Here is an 8,164-nt window from a genome sequence, read left to right on the forward strand (position 1 = left end):
CCTGCCCCCCGCCAGCCTCCTTGTCCCAGGCCTCCTCCCCCGGGCCTCCTCGTCCCTGCTGGCGGCTTGCAGGCTGTGGGTGAGCTTGGGCTCCCTCCTGTACCTGCCAGGCCCTGTCTGCTGCTGGAATCGGCCTCTTGAGCACAAAGTCCAGCTGCCTGAAGCCCCCGCCCTGAACAGTGGGCTCTGTGGTCGGCATGTGGGTGCCCACCGGTGCCCAGTTATCTAATCGGCCATCACCCCTGCCCGCCCCGCCCTGTGGCCCGCAGGCCAGCTGGGGAGCGGCCCTATCTCAGGGATCGCACTGTTTGCCTTTGATAGAAGTCAGAAAAAGAAAGAAAAAGGAGTGCGGGGGAGGGAGGAAAGTCCCAGGCTGGCAAGGTTCTAGAAGACTCTGGGTGTGGGCAGAGTGGGCATGCCTGGGAGGCCAGCAGGCAGACTGTGTGGACCCCAAGGACACTTGCTTCCACCCCGTACAAACATGAAAGCAAGGCCCAGAAAGGGCAAGCGACTCCCTAAGGCTACACAGCCGACTGGGAGGTGGGGATCAGCTGGGCTGAGTACTCCCTGGATCAAACCACACCTGAGCACCATGTCAGGATAGGAGAGGGGCCTGCACCGGATTCCAGTTCTGTCCCTGTGGCCACAGCACCTCTGGAGAGGCCCTGCCCATTGCAGGCCACAAGCTCCCCAGTGACTATCGGGAGCAGCACAGCGTGGGAGGATATGGGGAGAGTGGCCGTGTCCCCTGCTCTCCACTGAAGGCCTGTAGAGGGGCCAAGGACTTTCCCGAGGTTGCGCGTCCAGCAGGAAGCAAGCAGAGCGGAGCCCAGGCTGGCCCCAACCCAGTGAGCGAGCGGCCTCGCTCAGCGAATCCCACTCCTCAGGCAGCTGGCGAGGAGGCTGCTCCGCGGCCCCCCACTCAGAGCCTCTGAGCTGGGCCCGGGGGCGCGAGGGATCCCAGGTGGAGGGCCTGATGTGACCGCTCTGCAGAGGACAGGCCGCAGGAGCTGCTGGCACCCGGCAGGAGCACCAGCAAGGGAGGCGGAGCCCCTCCAAGGCAGGGACTGGCCCTCGGAGAGCCCGGTTCCCACCCTGTCCCCAGGGGGCCTGGAGTGCTGGGGAGGGTCTGTGTTGCCCACCTGCTGTATGCAAACACGGGTCAGCGGTCATCACTGAGACTCTGACCTTCATGCCATTTAGGATTCTAGCTGAGCTGGGAAACTGGACCTTGGGCTCCCGTAGGCCATGAGAGGCCTGGAGCCCAGGACAGTGCACGTCCTGCCCACCTGCTGTGCTGACCATCACGTGGGCATGCCTCATTCAGTGGTCAGTCTTGGTCACTATTATCAAGAGGTGGGTGCTGTGGACATGACCATAGACAGCCCACTACCGGACACAGTGCCCCTCCGCAGCGCCAACTGTGGCTCTCGCCTGCCCGCCCACCCGGCCAGGTCTGCTCAGTGTCTGTACCTCTGGGCTGGGCACTGCCCCGGGTGGAGCAGGCAGGTGGGTGACATTCTGGGAACTGATGGCTGCAAGATGGTGCGCAGCGGTGCTAGGGCTGTGGGTGCAGGTGCAGCGCTTGCCACGGCCTGGGCTGGGAGGGCTGGCCCACAAGGTGCTGCCTGGACGCGGGAGCCTCGGCAGCCCAGTCCTGCCTGTGTCCAAGCAGCCTCCTGCGCACGGGAGCAGTGAATCCTGTCTCAGGGTTCCAAGTGCGGGCACCTCCATGGGGCACTGGGAGCCCCGTCTCCCTTGTGAATCGTCTGCCCACTGGACTGCTGGCCCTTGAAGGAGGCTAGTCGTGCCTGGACACAGTGAAGTGGCTGTGCTTGAGGTCGGGCAGCTGGCTGGGCGCGAGGGCCTGGGCCTGTCCCTCTGCCCTGCCCACCCCCAGCCCCTGGGAGCTGCAGAGGCTGAGCTCTCCGGGCTCAGCCTCCTGCTCAGGTGGCCCAGAAGGGGCAGGTTCGCTGTCAAGCTGCCCGTCACAGGCATCGTGGGGCAGCAGGCAGGAGGCTTGGCCAGGGTCTGGGGCAACTGGAGTCTGCTGCGGATCGTCTGCAGGGCTGGGGCCAGGGCACGGGGGCTGCCTGTGCTGCAGCCCAGGCTCCGCCCGCCCTGTGCCTGTGAACCCTCCCAAGCCCCGGGGCACCGGGGGCCAGTATTGATTTCTGACGCGACACCAGCCTGTGATATCGGCTGAACCCTGGCCTCGGAGACCGGCAGAGCGGGTCCACCTGGGCTGAGCAGGCTGCACAGGGCAGGGCTGCTCCCTGACCGGGGACTGCAGGGGGCATGTGGGGCAAGGCCCTATCTCCCTCCAGAGGGGCCTGCTGGGCAGTGGGCCTTGCTGAGGTCCATTGCCCTGACTGGGGTGGCACAGGGCCCCAGATACCTCCACAGCCCAGGGCAGCTGGTCCAGCAGGAGGAGCCTCAGGGCCTACGGACCTGAGGCCCTCCATGGCCCCCTGGGCTCTGAGGCCTGGCCCTGGGCTGGGTGCCTGCTCCCCTGGCCCTGCCTTGGGCTGTCCGGCTTGGGGTGTGAGAGGAAGTGCTGCTCCGCTCTCTCTGGCCATTACCAGCCGGGGTGCCCAGCCCCTGCCCTGTGGGCCCATGTCCCTTCCTCTCCTTGGGCCCATCCTGGCCAGCCTGCCCTGTGCCCAGTGCTGCTCTGCTCGTGTGCCCTCTGGGCATTGCCTCTAAATAGGCAGGAGAGTGGGCTTGAGGACCAGCGAGGGTCTGGTCAGTGGCCAGAGGTTCCAGGAACACTCCTGCCCCTCTGAGGCCTCAGGAGGGTCACAGTGCTCCCAGACCCCACAGCATGGGCTGGTCACTGGGCTCTGCCAGGGGAGGGTCCAGCAGAGTGTGTCTGGGGAGCAGACTCTGGGGGACCAGGGCCTCTCCTCTGGGAAGAGCCATCCTGGTTCCAGAGGAGCAGGTGGCTACTTTCGTGGCCTTAGCTCCATCAAGACGAAGAGATGGAGGGTCAGCGAGGACCTGACCACTTGGTAAGATGGGTGACTGGGAGCTCAAACCCAGGTTCCCCACAGGGCTGTCCGTCCTTGAGAGGGACAGGAAGAAGGACACCCAGGTGTGAGCAGGTCACTATCTGGGAAGGGGGTGGCCTGGAGGGCCTGAAAGATGGGTCCCGCCCCAGGCCCAGCCCTCTCCTGCTGTGCCTCTGCCAGGAACCTCAGGGGTCCCCGGGGTCCCCCAGATCAAGCATCCGGCCCGCCTGTCCAGCAGAGCCGGGTGGTGGCCACTCCCTAAGGCCTTGAACCAGGAGCAGGGCGCTGCTCCCACCCCTTAGCAGCCTAGTGCTGGCCAGAGCAGGGGCCTGTCCTTTCAGCCCACAGGGCCAAGCCCTGGGGGGGCCGTGGGCAAGGAACCGGCCACAGGCACAGGGCGGCCACGGGGGCAGGAGGCCCAGGGAGGGGTTTCCAGGTCCTTCCTGTCCTCTCGCAGAAATTTTGCGGGATGAGAAGAAGGCAAAGCAGCCTCCCTGTCTCCCTCGGGACGGGCTGCCAGGTCACCTGCGCTGTCCACGGCCAGTCAGTGTTCCAGGGAAGACTCCCGGAAGTCTGGGGCAGGTCCTGAGCTCAGGCAGCCAAGTGCGGGCTGTCACCGGACCATGTGGCCAGGACGGGGTTGGGAATCCCACCGCACCTGCCTGAGGTGAGGGACAGGCCGAGGGACCGGGACGGCCAGCTGGGCAGGGGTGGGCAGGCCCCGTGAGACATAGTAAGTCTGCGATAGCATCTCGCCTCGTCTCAGGCCCTTTCGTGCAGGATATGACCAGCCCTCGAGCCGACGGCAGACCCTTTGTCCCATCTCTGGGGACCGATCTTATCAGTGGAGTCCACGGTCATCGTAATGGAAAAACGCAGCGAGGAAATCAAAAGTTACGCGGAGAGGGAGGAGCAATAAATAGATAAACAGAGCGTCCTGCGGCGGGCCGGCCGGGGCCTCAGAGGGCACCGCCGAGCCCTGGGAGGTGGCGGGCAGCTCCTGGGCCCAGTCCACGTACCAGCCTGCCCACTGGCATGAGGGCAGTGCTGCTGTGACTGGGCAGGGTGGAGAAGGAGCCAGACCTGGGGACCTGGGGACCTGGGGACCGAGCCGAGCCCCTCCAGGGAGGGCCGCCTGTGCCCACTGGGAGGAGGCCCAGGTGTTGTGGGGCCCAGCACGGCCCGGGCAGCCAGGACCTGACCTGAGCCCAGATGGGGAGGGTGCCCACGTGGGCACTGGCCCGCCTCTGCTGGCCTTGCCCATGTGACCCACACGGACCAGGAGACCTGAGCCTGGCCTGCACAGCAGACCATAGGTCTGCAGGACGTGGGGGGCGCTGGAGGCAGGTCTGCGGGGCCAGGGCCCACAAGCCAACCTGCCACCGGCAGTAACGGTGCTGGCCACGGTGACCCTGCAGGGACAGCCATGCCTGAGGACAGAAGCACAATGGCCGCGTGGGGGAGGGGGCTGGGCCACTGAGGTGCTGCACGAGTGGCCGCAGCAGGGGCAGCTCACGGAGGGCACAGGGATGGCGCTGGTGGCACCGTGGGTTCAGTGGGGGGTGGTTTCCAGCTGGGCCCAATCTGTGCCCATCTTACTCCAGAAGCCGTGAGCTCGGAGGGGTGAGAGACACCCCCGGCCTCAGCACGGGGACAGCAGGGGTGTCTGGAGCGCAGCAGCGAGGCCTCCCCAGGCGGGGCTGGCCTGTGCACTGTCTGGGCCTGCTGTGGGGACAGCTGGCTGGGCAGGAAGCGGTGGGAGGGCGGAGGAGGAAGCGGCTTGATTAGCGCCCGTGGCCAAGATAGGCCGCCCTGGCCACAGATAGTGGCTCCGGAGGTGGGTGAGGTCAGCAGGCCACCCGCGGCACGCAGCCAGGCCAGGCCTCTGCCACAGATATGCTCCCTGCTGGGCGTCCAGCTGTCCATTCACCCTGTCTGCAGGGTGTCCACAGAGAGCCCCTTGGGACTGGGCCTGTAGGGATGGTTGTCAGGTCCCGGGAGAGGCTGGGTCCAGGCTGCCATGCCCTGGGCCTGGGTCTCCTCAGTGCTGCTGCCAGGCCTCGGTGCTCTCCAGTCTCTGGGCCTCCCTGTCCCTGGCCTGTCCCATGACAGCCAGTGGACCCCTCCCCTGAGCGAATTGCCCGGCTCCCTCTGCCCTGTGCTCAGTTCCCTGTCTCCCTGCCTGGCTTTCGGAGCCTGCTGCCCCAGCTCTGCCCGTGAGCTGCTCCCCGGGTGTCGGTGGCCCCCCCAGCCTGCCGAGCCCTCATGCAGCGCGGAGGCCCGGGCGGTCCTGCTCCCCTGGCCCAGGGTGCACTTCCCGCCCTTCCCTGCGACCGTGGGCTGCAGTGTCCTGGCATCCTGGGTGGGGCTGCCCACCTGACGCCCTGAGTGACAGTGTGGGGGACAGTGAGGGGTCTGGCCGGGGCCCTGGCCCTTCCCACAGGCCCTGGACCCTGAGGCCCAAACGCCCTTGTTGAGGGCGGAGATGGAAGTTGGCTCCGGGGCTTAGGCAGCTGGCCGTCCAGCACCCCTGACCTACCTGGCTGAAGCCTGTGGCCTCTGAACTCTGATCCAAGAGCACAGGCGGCATGAGGCCTGGCCTGAGCTGCCGTCCCTCTTTACCCTGCCCTCGGACTCCGCCAGGCACCCCGTCACCGGCAGGACGGCCTTTCCAGCTGGATGCGGCCCCGTTGGCCTCACCCTCCCACGCACAGCAGGGGCTCCTGGGGGCCGGTCTGTGTGGCCAACGGACCACCGGCCCTCCTGCCTGGGCCCTCTGGCCTGTGTCCCCTGCGCACCCGGAGGCGGGCCATCTGTTCTCCCTGCCCCCAGGGCGTGTGCCCCGCATCTGGGCGAGGAAGTGCAGGCTGCAGGAAGGGTCCCTCCCAGCCTCTCAGTTTGCTGGGCCTGAAGGGCGGTCAGGGCAGGCGCCAGCCGCCAAGGGTCTGCGAGGAACAGGACTCTCCAGGGGGCCTGGGGACCCTCGGGACACCCAGGAGAGGTGGCTCCCCGTCCAGCTGCAGGGCCTGGCCTCTGCAGCTGACCCCAGGCTGACCCCTGTCATCTGCCAGCGCCCCCTCCCCCGCCTGTTAATCTAAGACAAATAGGTCTATCGCCGGCAACGCCAGGCCCGCGATAACAAAATAGCTGAAATGATTTTTCCCACCCACACATGCTGGCCAGCATATCGGCCCATCTCCCGGGCTGTCCATCAGGACAGGCCGTCCTGCCTCAGCCGCCCGCTGCCCGATAAGGAGCCTTGAGGTTCACGTGGAGACTCGGGCCTGTGAGATCAGTCAGCCGGGCACAGCCCCGATAACCAGCCCAACGCCCAGCTCACGCTCCACGGGACGTTCCCAGCCTCCAGCAGCCAGGGACCCCGGGAGGGGGTCAGGACTGGGCCTGGGCAGGAAACGGACAGCAGACTCCTCTGGCCCATAGGACTGCACCTCTGCCCTGGACCCCAGATGCTCTGGCCCTGGCCCCTTCTCCAGAGGCAGCTGACCAAATGCCCCCCAAGCCCTTCAGAATCTTCACTTTATAGCCAAGAACTCAGGGCCTCAGTGGGGGGCAGCTCTGCAGCAGAGCACCTGGTCAGTGTGTGCAGGCCCTGGTTCCATCTCCAGCACCATGAAGGAAAATCAGAACACGAGGTTCATCCTTGCTGTGCAGTCCCAAGCCCAGACCTCCCCATTTCTCCCATCCCCACCTGGCCTCTGAGGCTCCAGCCGCACGGTGCCATTTGAACCTCAGGCCCTTTGCATATGCTGGCTCTTGCACAAATGCCTACCCCACTCTAATCTGTCCTTGGGGCATCGGCTTAGAGATGGGGGTTGGGGCCCTCTTATGGTGCTACTATCCACCACAAATCACACTTGGCCTGACCTCGGGCATCCCCTCTGCTGACCACGGTTCCCAGGGACAGTTGCCTTCCCACCTCTGCCTTTAGGGTTGGGCTGGAGCCAGACAAAAAGCACCTCTTAGGGTCCGGCCAGTGCTGCCAGGAGTGGCCCAGGCCCTCAGAGGGCCTGGTGGAAGGGACATGCTGCCCGTTCCATCTCTCCTCAAGCCTGCCCCAGCCCCAGCCCATGGAGTCTGGGGGAGCCCCACTCTGCCCTCCCTCCTCAGGGAGGCTCTCGTTATGGGCCCAGGGTCATGGCCAGCCGTGGCCAGCTGGGTCCTGCTCAGAGAGGCAGCCCATCTCCCACCTGCTGACCACACCCTTTCCGAGGCCCGTTTCTCAAGGGCCAGGCAGGAGACCCCCCACCCTCAGCAGGCCCTCTGTGCTGACCCAGGGCAGCGGGCCACTGCGGGGTGCTCAGGCGGCTCTCCCAGGGCCTGCCCCTCATGTCCAGAGAACCCTGGCACCGAGAGCTCTATCTAGGGATGGCCAAGGGGATCTTCCTGGGTCAGGTGATGCGTCCCCAGAGCCAACCCCCTGGGCATGGAGTGGGCATGTGGACACCTAGGACATGTGCACCTGCACTGCACTCTGCCTGACCTCAGGGTGGACCACACGTCCTAGTACCCTTCCTAACAGGCCCTGTCCACCTCGAGGCTTTGCCCAAGTTCTGTGAACATGGACAGAGGCTCCCAGGAAGGGGCTCCAGGCCCTGAAGAACTTGTGGGCTGCAGGGACCCTTGCCGAGGCCCTGGCCCCCAACTCCTCCTGGGCCCTCCAAGTGCCACCTGGCAGAGCTGGCAGGGACCCCGTGGGTCTCCCTACTCCCATCCAGCTCCTCTGCTGAGGCCTCAGCTGACCTTCCCACCTGGGAGTCAGGGCCAGAGCAGGAGGGAGGCACAGATGGGTGGCCGGGGCACAGTCTGGGACCTCCGGGCCACACCAGGGACCTGGCCAGGCCCGTTCCCCGAGTCCTCTGCCCCTGATCCAATGCAACTGGTGGAGGAGAGTGGCCAGTCACAGTCCCACTGAGGCTGGGAGGAGATCCTGGACCTCTGGGCCTGGCCCTGCTGGCCCCAGCCCCTTCATCTGCTACTGGACCAGGCCAAGGGATAACAAGTACTGCCTCAAGACAGAAGCCAAGCAAGGCCAAGGTGGTGAGGACCAAGGTGGTGTGGGCCAAGGTGGTGAGGGCCAAGGTGGTGTGGACCAAGGTGGTGTGGGCCAAGGTGGTGTGGACAAGGTGGTGAGG

General features: G+C 66.0%; 1 protein-coding gene across 1 annotated transcript in view; it reads right to left on the bottom strand.

Annotated features, from left to right (window-relative positions):
• The window catches only part of Zfpm1 (zinc finger protein, FOG family member 1), a 33,290-nt gene that overhangs the window by 17,310 nt on the left and 7,816 nt on the right, over positions 1–8,164 (bottom strand). The window lies entirely within an intron of this gene.

The sequence above is a fragment of the Marmota marmota genome, unplaced genomic scaffold (genome assembly GCF_001458135.2).
Source record: "Marmota marmota marmota unplaced genomic scaffold, marMar, whole genome shotgun sequence".
Classification (NCBI taxonomy): domain Eukaryota; kingdom Metazoa; phylum Chordata; class Mammalia; order Rodentia; family Sciuridae; genus Marmota; species Marmota marmota.